The following is a 16107-nucleotide window of genomic DNA, read 5'->3' as shown; positions in this document are numbered from 1 at the left end:
ACAATAAATGTCGAGAGAGGAAATGATATTCAGAAGAAGTTTGAATTGGAAAGGCCCCTAGAGCTCATCTATCACTTGTAAGCACCCAATTATTCAAGAACACCAATTGCAGAGTTTCTGATCAGCTAGCATTAGGCCTCAGCTTGTGAACTGTTAATGAGGGGAGCAGCCTACCGCAGAGTAAGGTATTTGGTGATGAAGAACCTGAATTATTAGAAAACTCTTTTTTATAGTCACCTGAAATCTAGTTCCTTTGAGAGGCTCTCGGCACTGATTTTGAAGAACTCTCCCTCTTCTGTAATGAGTTATGTTGTGGTTACACCTTCAAGCTTGAGAACCAAAGAGTATAAATAGGAATCATAGATCTGCCGCTTCCTAAATAAGTGACTTTCGAAATGTCACTTAACCTCTGATGCTGGCAAACATCTAAAATGTGTTAAAATAGGACATATGGTTGCTATATGAGGACTGAATGAGAACTAACAGCACTTAGCCCAGTGCCTAGCCCAATATACATGTATGTTTTATAAATAGTAAATATTCTCAAAGCGATGCGTTCTCAACCCCCTCTACTATGTCATGTGGCATGACTGATCCCTGGATTCAATCACACTTCCGTTTGGTGATGTCTGTTGTAGGAGCCATAACCGAACACTGGGCCCTCAGGAACATCAGATCAGCATGCTACAGAGTGGTCCGGACGGCCGCAGACATGTAAGGCTCCAGCTGAGCTTGTGGGAGGCATCCAGGAGGAGCCCACCTGGGCTTGGAGCAGAGTGAAGAAATGCTGGAAGTCTGCAAGCCATAGCCATGACTGATGGGGTGCACAGCAGAGGAGCACAGGAAGTCAGAAGACAACAGTACCCGTAGTAAGAAAGACACCCCCTACTTCTTAACTCCCAAAAAGACTGCAAGGGGAAAACTGTTAAAGTGACCGTATGCAGAAGTGTGAGTTGGAGAGACCTGGGGTAGAGGTGAGAGGGAACCTATTAATACCATCCAATCATTTATTGACTCTTTTATGTGCCAGGCACTGAAGAAATTTTAAATTAAAACAACATTAAAAGTGTAAAGATTTGTATTCTATTTCTGATCATAAAGGTGCCAATATTAAAAAAAATTAATATCTTCTACTCCATAGGCATAGGGCTATTATCCAATTTCATTGATTCTCCAGAGCTACGCTGTTCAGTAGGGTGACCACCAGCCACGAATGGTGATTCGAGTTTAATCAACTTAATTAACATTCAAAATTTAGCTCATCAGTCACACTAGGCACATTTCAAGTGTTCAATGGCCATGGGTGGCTGGTGGCTACAGTACTTCTTAGCAAAGATAGAAAACATTTCTATCATCACAGAAAGTTCTGTCGGATAGAGTGGCTAGAGAGTGAAGTCTCTTGAAGTTATATCCTTTCTGAGTGCTTATCAATACATAAAGAGCATTAAAATTGCTTAATTATTGTATATTGAAAGCTGATTTGAAATAAGGGCCCCAAAAATATAAAGGGAACTTAAGTAAAAGCAGACCTTGTAGCTAAGCATTTCTCTTTTTTCTCTGATGTCCGGTCACCTTACTCACAGACTGTCACAAAGGAAAAGAGACAGGAAATAGCAGAGGTGTTTGCTCAATGACATGATAAACTTCCAAGAGAAAAAGAACAGATGGAAAATGAAGAACTTCACGGTGTCTTAAAGAAGTGATACTTTCCCATTTGGAGGTATATTCTAACGACGTCTGGTTGTGAATATTAGACTCACCTCAAAAGAAGAAAAAGAACACATTTTTCAAAAGTGGATTCAAGAGGACTATAATTATAGATTTTCTGCTGGAAAGCACATAAACCATGACTCAAAGATTTTGACATTGATGCTTGTCTTTGAGGTTATTTCTGAAAAAAAAAAAATCGTATTTAAAATGGTTTGCAACACATTTTAAAGAAGATATCTTAGGTATTAAAGATAGTGAGATTCTCTATTTTTAAAACTGCTTTCATAGGCTCATGGAAAGTTAGAGCTGGAAGGAACTTCTTTTCCTTAGTTCTAGCTGAAAAGACTATTTTTCACTGTTTTCCCAACTATTTTTAGATATAGAAACTTTTGTTCAAACAAAATCTCTTCAAGAATCTGGGCACAGAAGGTAGAGTGAGCATGTGCGTGCACACACACACACACACACACACACACACACAGAAGCTGGTACATTGCCGAAGCATGAATGGGGGGCCCAAAACATTGCCAGATCACCTCCCCACCCCCATCTGTACCCACATCTGCCTTTGAGTGACCCTGTGGGATGTGGATTGTATAGCACTGATTTCATTCAACCTCTGTATTAGAGATAAGACACTGAGATCCAGAAGGTTTAGGTCATTTGGCCCAGCCCACGACTAGGTGGAGAACAGGGAATTCCAACTCAGTTTTCTGCGAGAGGTCTTTCCAGAACTGGCGACACCATAACTTCACACAAAAGATACTTAGTAGGCTCAGCTGCCTCGTACTTGCTGAGACCCTATGTCCAGAAGTACAGCCGAGCGTCCAGACTAAAGCGACCCTAGTCGGCAGAACGCATTGCTTCCTAGGAGTGAACAGGTTGGCCTGAGGAACCAAGGCAACTTATGAGATCGATGAAGGAACCCTCAAGCGCTGTGGCAAAGTGTGTTAGAAAGGTCAGACAAAAAGGTCAATCCTGCTTCACAAAAGAGGAGCAGTGTCAAAGCCTAATTACTAACATTTATAATAGATTCTCTGCCCTGTCACCCCTACAAAGACAACTTGGTACAGCCCAAGAAACAGGGTCCTTAGAATAGATGGATTAATATGAATCCTACCTCTAATACTATCTTCTTCTATGAAACAGGGATAATATTTGCTAACAATATAGCTGTCTGTATTCATTTATTCATTGAATATATATAGATATACAGATATATATCAGGATTATGCCTATACTGCAATAAATGCTGCTTTCCTCCCATTTTCTTAACAACTTTGTTATAACACGGACAAACCCATTTTTTCTAACAATTACATGGAGAAAATTATTTTCCGAGTATGTTTTCAAAAAGGGTGTAATGCCAAGAAACTAATTTGAATATTACCTAACAAGATGTATTTCCTTACTGTTTTCTGTTATAGCTTTCATTATTATTTCAGGTGGAAAAATAAGCCCCACGATGGGACTAGAGGAGATACAAATGTAATAACTTTGAGAGCTGTTATTTACTTTGCTGCTTTTCTCTAATAATTCACCCAAATGTTCAGAACAATCCCAGGTAACCGAATCCCAAAAAACAGATCCAGCGAGACCAGGAAAAGCAAAACATATACAATCCACACACACATACGTCACACACTACACACACCCACACGCACAAACACAAACTCCATAAAAGCCTTTATTCTTCCTTAGTCTTTTTTTTTTTTTAACTGCTACAGTTGTCACTAAAGGCAAACCAAAATCTAGAGAAAAATCATATGTAAGGGTTTTTCATTTTACCTGTGCTGGTTAGGTACTAGTTTAAACAAAACAATTTTCACTTAGTATTATTTTCATTTAATCCGGTAGTGATCAAAATAACTGAAATGCAATAATGGTTCCATAGTACTGCCCTTACTATATCTATTTACCATATAATAAAAAAAACTAACTTCATATTTACTTAAAATTGTTAAAATTTACCTTATCAGCTTTCAAAGCCACTGAGGTAAATATCATACAACACGAGTACAACACTCGGAAAGCACCAGAGGCCAATAACACTCATATTAGAGAGTTAAACTTATTTCTGCAAATATAGACTATCAGTGTTTCATTTCCATCTAAGGTAATGACTGCGAAGTTAAAATACTGTACAAATTCCACAGGGATTTGTTCTATGTTTAGTCACTCAGAGAATACATGGTAACTAAAATTGACTATATTTCAGTAGATGGCGAAAGTACGTTTTAATAATAGGATTATATCAAAATAAATGATAGCCCTCTAATAACTTCATGAATGTTTAAAATGCTTATTAATTCATTTTAGACTTATTAGCTTTCCTTTTTTTATAAAGAATAAATAGGAAACTTCATGATTTGCTCAGTGTCACATAAATCAATATTCTCCATGTTAACAGATTTATTTACAAATCACAGAATCATATTTTAAAAAGAGAAAGTGGAAGAAAGTACTTGTTTTTGTTTGTCTGTTTGTTTAATGTCTGGAAGGCAGCAAATACCATACGAAGGAAGAGAGCTGGTACACATTCTGAAGGAAAAATTCACATTAGAAGTTAAAAATCATTCTGGTTAGGAAAGAATGTCAGGAATTGGCATGTCATTTCTTTTTTTACTCCTCTCATTTTAGAACTAAATCCTCAAATAGGGTGGGAAAGAATGCAACAAAGAGCATTATATATATATATATATATATATATATATATATATATATATATAAAAATATATATATAAAATATACATATATATCCTTATAGAGTTCGCAGTTTTAAAATCCAAAAGCTTCAAAGGTAGTTCCATCATATTATTTATTCCCTTTAAAGATGAGACATCATTATTTGAAAAACAGATTTTTCATTGTCACCAAAAGTGAAACAGACCTAATAAACATACATCAGACATGCCCGGAGTATTAAAAGCCCAATCCAACTTAAAAAGCCTCTCTTTTGACCATCCTTTCTCTTTTTTACTAATAATTTGGAACATTATATATATATAAATTTAAAACCACAAGAGAGAACTATGGTCATCATTCTGATATTTCTCCCTCTAGTCTTTGCACAAATTATATTTTGCCCAAATCATAATTTTATTGCATATATATTTTATTCCCTTTTTTTTCACCTCACAGTTTATCATTACTACTTGTGAATTTCATTCACTATGTCAAAGAGGTGTACAGTTTTTAAGTGTGACCTTTATTTTTTTTCCTGAATTTTAGAAATAATACTTGCTCATTGGAGAGATAAAACAAATCGCAAAAGTATAAAAAAAGAAAAAGAACATCCTTCTATAAAACTTTAATTCCATCCTTACCCTTATAAAAACAGCCACTTTTAACAGTTTACTGAGTATCTTCCCTGCCTTGCTTCTGCAGTACATGAACAACAATTTGTTTTTCTATTCTCTCAGTAATAAATATTTAAGAGGTTTCAGTTTTACACTACATGAACAGTGTAATGAAAATTTTGCATATTAATATTCAAAGTAACAAAATAGAAAGTATTTCAAGATTTAAAAATGAAAACTTTCATTTTAAATACTTAGTAACCAAAATACAGACCTTTATTTGTTAATTCAAACTTGTGCCCATGTTTTTATTATTGTTATTATTTATTTTTAATTATGGGCAATTTCAGTCCTAAATTCTAATACTTAGGAAGTCTCTTGGGTGGATGGATGCATAGATGGGTATTTAGTCATTATCTCAGGGTTTTACTACCCTAAATCCATCATGCCAATCAAGCATATTTAAAAAATAAATCTATATCAAGAATTATCAGAGAAATGAACCTAACATATGAAATAATCAGATTCCCAGGAAGCTGTGAAAGGTCTGTATAATTTTCACAATAGCATCTGGGCTCTACAAGAACAAACACATCAACACAGGAAGCTTATATGACATTCCAATTATAAGTCCATGTTTATCTTTTACTTAGATACTCATTTTTGAAACTATCACAAGGCCATAAGGAACATTTTTGGCAAAAGCTCAGAGTTGCATATATGTGTACACATATATCTGCAGCTGAATTCTCACATTAAAAAGTTATGCCTGAAATACAAAAAAAGTAATAATTTAAACACAATACATAATAAATTTTAATTGATCTCGAGACTAGTTTATTTGAATACTAACTCATAATCTTCTTACAACTGAAAAAGTTAAGAGTTTTTAAAATAATTTTTAAAATTAAATTTATCAGGGTGACATTGGTTGGTAAAATTATATAGGTTACAAGTGTACAATTCAATAATACATCATCTGTATATTGCCGTGTGCGTTCACCAACCAAAGTCAAATCTCCTTCTGTCACCATGCACCAAAATTCACTCAAAATGGATCAAAGACCTAAATATAAGATTTGAAATGATAAATTTCATAAAAGAAAACATAGGTGCTAAACTCATGGACCTCGCACTTAGAGAGGATTTTATGAGTTTGACCTCAAAAGGGAAGTAAAAGCAAAAATAAATGAATGAGACTATATCAAACTAAAAAGCTACTGCACGGCAAAAGAAATCACTAACAAAACAAAGAAGCAACCCACTGAATGGAAGTTAACAGTTTTTAACTTCATGTGAACCCAATTCCTAAACACATTTTAGCTTCTAAAACAATAACATAAATGAGTCCCAAGTGATATAATTCAGCCACATTAAAAATAATAATAAAAATAAAAATAATAATAAAGCTGAGGAAAAGATTAAATATAAACATCTAAAAAAACACTCACACTTTTAAAGCATTACTTTGTGATTAACGTAGTCACCCAGAAGAGTCCCAGCGACAACTTGCGTATACAAACCGCCCTCTCTGCAGGACCAGCAACTTTGGGGCGATGGTCTATGAAGGCAGAGCATCCCCAAAACAATCCTCTCCACTTTTACCTTTAATGAGAGTTAAGGTCCAAGTTTTCACTAAAGTACCAAACACTAGGCACCATATTCCAAAGTGGAATACAACAGTATAATGTAACATTTTAAAGGAAGGGTTCCAGAAAGAGTTTCATGACTCTTACGACCATTTACCCATGTGGAAGGGAAAAAGAGATTATTGAAGGTGAAGAATTTTGGAGACAGTTGCCAACACGCTGTGCGGATTGACCTTTTTCTCAGGAAGATCTATGGGCCCTTTGTTATTCACCTCAAGCCTGAGGCTAAATGCTTCAAAGGACCACTGGGGAAATTTGAAATTGTTGCCTCATCACCCTCTGAGTTTTAGAAGGTAAGTAATTCCTTTGGACAAGAGCTAAGCCTTGAGTAAGAGAGAGGGAGGAGAAGGAGAGCGGGGAGGGGGAGAGGGATCTAGCACTCCCATTCTCTACAGCTCCTTGCCCAGGGCACACTCCAGCTTGGAGAGGGAATACAAGTAACTTTAAAGCAAGATTGAAATTACACGGACATGCAGGTTATAAGTCACCATGATTCATTTTCTCAATTAGAAATGATCCAAGAATTGTTTGATTTTAATAAGAACGACCTAGAAAAGTCATGGGAACGCCTTGAATTTTTATTTGCAAAATGATCAGACCATTTTACTAGCTACCCCCTCGTCTTACTCTCTCCTGCACGTGACTTTCAGGCACACGTTTTTATCCTTTCCATGCTGGAGTTTAATAATGACAACAATCCACATTATTGAATGCCAGGCACTCCACTATGTATTTTACATACATCGCTCATTTCATCTTCATACAACTCTATAGTATTATCAACCCCCATTTTACATATGAGGAAACTGAGGCTTATCCATGGCCACACCGTTAGTAAGTAGAGGACCTGAGAATGGACCCAGGTGGCCTGACTCCAGAGCCTGTCATCTTTCCCTGAAAGATGAGTGAAGTGGAGCCTCTTAGTTCTGAGGATGAAAAGATCAGGCTTGCTTTCTTTACTAAAACATATGTAGATCTTCAACATTTCATGGAAAAAAAAAAAAACTGGAAACATTCCACCGAAGTAGTAGAAAAGTAAACATAGTTATTTTTCGTAATCATACAATCTGCTGATGTACACACTTATTCCAAACTCCTGGACGATGTCACCGGGTCAACAAAGCTTCCTCCATCAGACATAAAATAACAACAATCACATCAACAATATCTAAAATTCATAACGTTAGACCTTTAACAACGACGTTTTCACATTTTAATCTAATTTTACTCTTACAACGATCCTCTCAGTGGGTATTGTTAATGATATGTTTTCGATGAGGGCACTAAGATTAAAAGCTTTTTAAAAAAATTGTGATTTGCTCAACATCAAAAGCTAATACATGATAGAGCTAGCACTAAAGGAAGCGGATGTCAAAGGGAAGTTGAAATATCAACCCATTTTTGTATCAACTTCTAAACCCCATCAACATTTATACTAATCATTCTTTATTCTCATGCTTTGCATTTTTCCTTAATACGCCTACCAGTCCTCTAACATACATTGAATCCTTCACTTTAGTCCGATGAGGTAATTCATGGCAAGTAACAATGCATATGGTTTTCAGATGTAGAAATCGGGGCTTCGAGAGGCGAACAACTTGGCCAAGTCAATGAAATAAAGAATCTTACAGAATTTTTCAAACCTGAGTTAGATTTCTGTTTTAATATGGAAAGACATGCCTTTCCTCATGAGAGCATTCTAGAATTTCAGAACTATGCCGAGCTATTTCACAGTAGGCATGTCATCCACATCACCCTTCTCTGAGAAAGCAAAGGGTCATAAAATCAATTAGTGCTGCTAGTTAAATTCCAGGCTTCTTCTCTTTCCTTTCCCAAAAGTAAAAACATTCTTTTCTATTCAGTCTTCATTTCCTCATAAGCAAAGACCCATAAACATCCCCACTCTCTGATCACTATATTTTTCATACTCTCCAGGGCCACAAGTGCTAACAATTCACTAGTACTCAGATTTTAGCATTCCTCAGAATCATCTGGAAGTCCTGGTAAAACACAGATTGCTGGGCACCACCCCCAGAGTTTCTGATTCAGTCAGAACGGAGTGGGGACGGGTAGCTGGCATTTCTAACAAATTTCCAGGTGATGCTGGTGCTGGCAGTCTGGGTACCACACCACTGACTAGTACTTCTCCCACATGTTCCCTTAAAGGGTCCCCACAGAAAAGCATTCGGCCGCTAACGTTCATGAATTTCACAAATGGGCGTTCAGTGCTTTGGCCTCACATTGCAGGCTTCTATCTGGAGGGGGAAAAAAATGGTTGTCATGACTCACTGTCTTTTCAAGCTTTGCCAGCCACAAAATTAAAAGCAGAAAGGGGCTAAATTGAAAGCAAAATGACAACAGTTAAAGTAACACTGTCTAAATTTTGAGGCTTATGGCATGATTTCTAGAATTCAGACAAAAGATGTAAAAATGATTCAGGTATATCCTAGGCTGAGCACAGTAAGGCTGGCACCACTAAGGCTGTTAGAAACACCTATAGCTCCTGTTCTAAGTTCAGAAGCCAGTCAGATGCTTGGCTCCCAGCTTTCCTTAGCTGTCAGCAATAAGTTTTTCCACAGAGTTCTCCAAACATTATCAACCAATAACTCTTCGAATAAATGAATGTCTTCTGCAACTTCTCTATTACTTTTTAACACAGAAAAAAAAATATCAATTGTCAATAAGCAGATACCGTTGGAATATCAAGTGGATAGACTGCAAATCTGAAGAGAGAAACTGACAGAGGTTTCTTTAGGATTCCTTTATTTTTGTAATTATCTCCAGACAATTCTCAGTGGAGATTTAAATTCCATTCTTCATCTGTTTGAAGAAAAATAAGGCATTTCATATTATGCTACAAAGTACTTCAGTATTCTAGTTTAAGTGTGACTAGTATTTTAAAAAGCACTGTTACATTTAATACTAAATATAACTGACAAGAAGTATTATTATAAGATATAACATTTCTACTTAGGAAGTAAACTGTTAGTTCTACCTTTAATATAGGAATATTTTATCAAAACTACTGACCTTTTACTCTGATCACCACGTTTCCATTAAATTTCAAAATACGGACCAGCCAGTGAATAATATGCTATTAAGTAATAAACCTACGCCATCCAAATGTAATTTTTCTGTCCCATTCCAAAGAAAAAGAAAACAGAATCATAATGGTAAGGTCGCTGGATACACTGATTTTGAAAGAAGACATTCTGTGTGAGCATGAGTCACCAAAAGTACTTCCTTAGTGATAAAAGTTGCCTAAGTAACCTCGATGCTTACCATGCTAAGGAGGCCACGGGTACTGAGCTGAGTTTCAAACCCACTAGTCATTTCCGTTACTTAATTGCTAACTGCTCTTCCCAGCTGCAGTTTGGGGCCTGTGTTTTATGTAGTAACCCCAGCAACTAGTTATTATGCCATATTTTATCAAGGACAACAAAACAGTAAACTTTACATTTCCATGGGTTTCAGAGGAAGTGTCGATGTTATTTCACTCTGACTTTAAGGGGGGCATCATGGCAAACTTGGCCTCTGTTTGGCAAAATGATAATGCAAGATGTAGTGACAAAATGATATTACAGAGAAGTAGATCAGGTGCCCTCTGGGTGCAAGGAAGGTGCTAGATCCATCTCTGGCTCCTTAACAGAGAGCCTGGCACACAGTAGGACTCAAAATACATTGACCGGAAGAGGGATCACTGGTTCTCTCCCGACTAATCCAGTCCATTAGGTAATTGTGCCAGTACTGAGTTAGGGTTTCATCAGGCCGTTTAACACTTTCATGCATTTTTTTTACTCTTAGATCTATAATGGGACCATGACATTTGTTGCTCCCGCCTTGGACACACGCGAAATACTTAAAAATAGATCTGATGTTGATGAGAATCACTTGGAAAAATCTTATGTGCCACACTGATTAGTACTATGCAAGACATTTTAAAAGGTGAGCAGTAAGCTCTTATGTGTTACCAGTAATTTTGCTTTAGTGTGGCCTTGAAAATCTTGGTTGTCCTAAAATTCACTGAACCTCTCATGTCCTACAGCTCTCTCATGATTCTTGGACTGTGCCATCTAAATACCCCAAATATTAATACATCTTGCTAAAATTCAATCTATTAGAGAGTAAGTGTGGGAAGAAGTTGTTCTTACTTATCGAGATAAGATGCTACAAAAAAGTCGTCACTTTATTTCTTTTCCACTTGCAAATGTGGGGAAGATTTTTATTCATTTAATTGTATGCAGGAGTCATATACCGTAGCTACCGAATCATTCTGGTGGGTTGAGTCAGAATTAAGAAATGAGATCTCCACAGGAAACTCCTAAAAATGTCCACAAATGGCTTAATGATTCGTTAAGGGCATCACGTTCTCCGAATCAAAAGGGTCCTACTGCTGCAACAGACGGAAAAAAACGTCCACAAAGAAAGATGGACACAGTGATAAGAACTCCAAGGAGACTTGGATATGCCACCAACCATAGTACAAAAATACCACAGCACGTGAGGTACCATAGTATAATGAAATTTAGAGTGTGGAGGCTGGGGCCAAAAGTCCTGGGTTCAAATCCCAGGTTTGCCTCTTTCTGGCTGTGTGAACTTAAAAGCAAGTTACTTAACGTCTCAGTGCCTAAGTTTCTTCATATGTTTAATAGGGCTGTTGTAAGGATTAACTAAGTTAACACTTGGCATAGCGTAGGCAGTCGGTACATGCAAGTTATCATTATGATTACCATTTGCTTTCCTATCTGGGCCAGACTCCGATTCTAGTAATGATATCACAGTATGCCTGGTTATCATGATCACTGTTCAGAGTTTACTAATCAGGGACTATGGAAACCAACGCAGAGGTAGCCAAAGAAAAACCCTGATCCAGACATGCAAATATCTCTGCATTGTATTCTGTTCACACGTCTAACTTCCTGCAGTTCTAGAGATGACAGATGAATAAATCACAATATTGTATCAGAACATTTTTTCATAATTTATGCTATGAAGAAAATGTATCTCTATTAAGCTCAAGTTCCATAATATTTTTTGCAGTCATTCCACATATCCATATGAGTCACATTACAGTAGAGGGCATATTTCTAGTCCTTAGCTAATTAGAAATACAATATTTCACTCAATATTTTAGAACCACTGCAGCAGAATTATGGACGCTGCTGTCAATCCCTTTATTCTGCCATGGTTCACTCAGAATGGTCTTTCTTTAATTGTTTCTTGCCATGTTAATACATTTTAATTACCTTTTGCCTTGTATAGTTTTTTCATTGTATCCACTATTTCCTTCCATTTGCTACATGAAATCACACAGTGTCGCTTTGATTTATGTGTTTATTGTTTTTTTAATACTTTCTTTTTGATTTTCACTTTTAAGTTCTACAAATCTTCATGATCTCTGCCAGGACACAAGAAGTCTGATGGGGCATATTTTAAACTCTGAGCTTGTCAAACATATTCAAAAGCAAGCTGAATATTCAGGATTCTGAAGAAAATCAGTTCACTGGCTAAGTGAATGTGATATGTCAGAGGTAACGCATCCCCAAATTTCTGGAAAGAGTGGTCAACTCATTAACCAGTTTTGAGATAAGTGGGATAGACTTCTCCTCCCGCTCCCCCCCCCCCCGCCCCCCCAAAAAAATACAGGAAAGAGATTTTGGCTATGTAGATAATGATAGTTCCTTTCCAACTTCACAGGTTACCTTAAAGACAAATCAGTAATTTCTTTTCAAATTTGTTCAATTCTTTAAAAGAAAACTAAGCTGTTGAATAGTTATTATCTTTAGACCCATTACCTAAATATCTCTTGAAAAAACTTCCACCACTTGAGAACCGGATGACCTCCTTAAAATAGGCAGAGTAAATTTTTAGGATGTCAAAGCACTTCAGAAATTTTCTAGCAGCGTCATGACCTTCATCTCTACCTTGAAAAATGGTAAAAGCAACATTATAAACCAAGCGTCAGATACCTGCATGTTTTTTGTGGTTTTCTTGATAAACTGTTAAAGTATCAGTCAGCTCTATTTCAAATAAGGTCTGATTTTTATAACCGGACTGGTTTGGTTTTGTTTTCTGGATCAAGTGAACCAAGACTAAAAATCAAGCTTCACGTCTTTGTCTAACATCCACTTAATTTTTCTTTTTTGCACTAGGTTTTCCCTCTGTATGTTAATTAACATCTTTTGTCCCTTCCACATACTGACCACCTTCTCTTTCCTTGGTCTGAGATTGTGCATTAGACTTTGATAAAATTATAAATTACACATAGTCCTATGGGAAACTATAATCTGCTTCCCCCTCGCCAAACTCAGAGATTTCAAGGAGTTTGTCTTTAAGCTCCTTTTCTCTGAAATTTTAAAAACCATTTTAGAGGCAACTGAAATGTCCCTGATTTTCCAACGAGTGTGAAAGACTGACCAACACACTCACAGCAGATAAGGAACAATATAAGGTGATCGATATTATGTGAACAGACTAGAAGTGCTGTAAAGGGTAAAACTGCCTCATTCAGCTTATACGCCACCTTCGCCATGAGGTTTTACTTTATACAGACTAGAGAAGGGAAGATATTTCCAGGGAAGGAAATCTTAGTGAATTATCCTTGACCTCAAATTAATTTTCCACCGACATGTGTATATATTTTTTCCTGTGTCTAACACAGCCGTTCTCACTGTTACTCTGCCTGGGAAGCTCAGAGCGCCATGACTTTATCCTCTAGCTTCACAGCCTCTAACAATCACCCCCTTTCATCATCGCGGTACCCTGCAAGATCCGGCTCCTTTTACAATTCACCTGGTCCACTGCAAACAGCCCTCACTCATATCGATCTTCCCAATTCTTCCTCCGCAATGTGCCCGAACAATCTTCCTAAAACGCAGCTACAAGCATGTCTTTCTCCTACCCAAGAACACAGTGAGTTCCCACTGCCCACCACATTAATTATAAACTCCTCTCTCTGACATTTCGTCATCTGAGGCGTGGTCCCATATTGGCTCCAGATTCCTTTCCTTCCCTACGACTGCTCCATCGCCCAGCCACTCTGGGGTTCTTGCTATTCCTTAAATGTCCCCAGAACTCTGTCATGTGTACTATCTTTGCTTATACTCTCTCACCAATTTTGAACATCCTTTCTCTACCATGATAAGTTGTAAAAAATTATCCATGCCCCAAATATCACCTTTTTTTTTTCTTCTAAATACATTTTCTGATCTCTACCAAATGGATATGAGCACATGTCCATTGAAACCTTTTGGCATTTCATTCAGATCTCCATCAGCTCACTCACCCTGTTCTGCTGTGTATGACAGCTCTTTATGTGGTTCCTAACCCTTCTTTAAGGCTAGGAGCTCCCTAAAGGCATGAGTTCTTACTGATCTAAACACACTAAGAAGCATTGGAGGCAGCACAGAAAATGGGTAACACCTATCCGTTAAGTGGAATGTGACGAAAGACCTGAACTTGGGGGAAATGTGGTGTTTTCATGGAACAGAGAGAAGCTTAGGGTACCACTAAAATTGCTGTCTGGTGGGGAACAGTGGAACCAAGGATGGATGTGCATACTTAGCATGGCTTTCAAAGGCCACAGTTTGCGCCTTAACTTCCTCTGCAGCAAAACTTCTGGTTCTCTCATCATCTTTATTACAAATTGCAATTACTTTGTTCCTTTGAGCATTGTCCCTCTGTATCACACATACGCGCCCATGAAATCAACTGTACATTCCAACAGTGCATGCATTAAACCTGCCTTGCTGACTTTCCCCAGTGCCTGGCACATGGTAAATATTCAATAAACATGTATTGAGAAAGTGAATGAAAGCTGTGGATCACAGCAACCTATAAAGGCTAAATGCAATCACATGTAAAGTCACTAGCACAATGCTTGAACATAATAAGCACTAGTCAATAAATATTTTTTCCTGGCTTCCTCCCATCCTCTCCTCCCTCCCTTCCTCTGTCTTTCTCTCCTTCCTTCCTTCTTTCCTTCCTTCCTTCCTTCCTTCCTTCCTTCCTTCCTTCCTTCCTTCCTCCCTCCCTCCCTTCCTTCCTGAACTACTGATGCATTAATTCATATATTCAACAAATGTGTCAGGCTTTTCTCTAGGTGGCGGAGATAGAATAAAAGAGAACAAAAACAAAAACTAAACCCTGCCCTCTTGGAGCTTACATTCTAACGAGGAAGTGGCTGGTTCACTCTGAATTTTCAGGGAGTCTTACAAAGACCGTTATTAATGAAAGGGGTTGTGGCTTGGAGACAGACACTAGCGGGGGTGAGGAGAGGCTGGAGGGAGGGAAGCCAGTTTCTGCACTGCAGGAATGAAATATAAAACGGCTCGGATGAGAGACAGCAACGCAGAAAGGAACGGATATGGGAGGCAGCGAGACGGGACACCCGCTGGATCTGTGTGATTCAAGGGTAAGGAAGTGTCGACGACGAAAGTTTCCAACCCAGATCGTTTGCTGTGCTGCCCTGAACAGACAGGGAAGTTAGGAGGGGAAGCTGCTGCGGTCGGTGGGTTTTAGGGTGTGGAGTGAGCTACGTCCAATTTTGGATATGATGCCTCTGAAGAGAGAGGAGAGAGGAAGAAGTCTAGGTGAACATGTTTAACACTCAAAGGAAGGATTTTTTTCAGTGCAGGTGAAAACCAAACTCCTTTCCTATCTGTTAGGAATCATGGGTACATCATCTGAGTAACATAAAACATGATGTTCTAAGTATCAGCCCAACTCCTCTAGGAATCTGCTCCTCCACAACATAAGCTGAAAAGTATCCTGACTTTTCAGTTCCTGGAACACGGTAGGGCCCTAAAGAATATACGTAAGTTGAACTGGCTTATAGCAAGCAAAATCGCATCATCAGGACAAAGAGAAAATAAAAACGCACAGAGTCAGAAAGACCTCGATTCAAATTCTTGCCCCCTTCCTCCCTCTCCTACTAGTTACAAAACCGTGAGCAAATTGTTAACCTGCATCTTAGGCTCCTCATCTGTAAAACGATCGACTCTATCCTGCAGGATGCAAGGAGAGCATTACACTAAATTCAATGCACGCAAAGTTCCTGTCATCCAGGCGGTAGAAAGAATAAAGCATTGATCACAATAGCATTATCTTTATTACTGCGCCCTTTAGGTTTTGCTGTGCTTTTCACCATCTCCCTTAATGCGCCTTCTCGTCGCTCGCATTCCATCCCGGCGATCCTGACAGAAGCTGTCTCCTTGGCACAGCCTCCGTCCAGCCAGCTCTCCTAAAGCTCCCACAAGCCACTAAGCTCCTCTCCGCATGGCTGGCTGGGCCATCAGTTCAAATCGCCCAATTCAACTGACATCGCCACAGCTTGCAAATTCCAAAATCGCTGCTGTTACTTTAGACTTGGTCATGTTTATGCCTGGCCTACAAATTGTGCTCAGTGTGTCCTCGTTTATACACGACTTGCATCATGCAGTGCTCGGAGT

At 38.1% G+C, this 16107-nt stretch overlaps 1 protein-coding gene across 7 annotated transcripts in view; it reads right to left on the bottom strand.

The window, feature by feature from the left end:
- TRDMT1 (tRNA aspartic acid methyltransferase 1) overlaps positions 1-16107 on the bottom strand; it is a 76431-nt gene that overhangs the window by 57416 nt on the left and 2908 nt on the right. The window contains exon 1 of one of the 7 annotated variants that reach the window (XM_036226957.1): positions 9689-12208. The exons of the other annotated variants lie outside the window; for them this stretch is intronic. The gene's annotated coding sequence lies outside the window, so the exon portion shown is untranslated. Of the gene's footprint in view, positions 1-9688; positions 12209-16107 lie in introns of those variants that run through there. 7 annotated transcript variants of the gene reach the window in all.

This window comes from Rousettus aegyptiacus, unplaced genomic scaffold (genome assembly GCF_014176215.1).
Source record: "Rousettus aegyptiacus isolate mRouAeg1 unplaced genomic scaffold, mRouAeg1.p scaffold_m13_p_10, whole genome shotgun sequence".
Classification (NCBI taxonomy): domain Eukaryota; kingdom Metazoa; phylum Chordata; class Mammalia; order Chiroptera; family Pteropodidae; genus Rousettus; species Rousettus aegyptiacus.
Note: the sequence above shows the minus strand (reverse complement) of the source record. Positions and strands in the feature narration are given on the sequence as shown.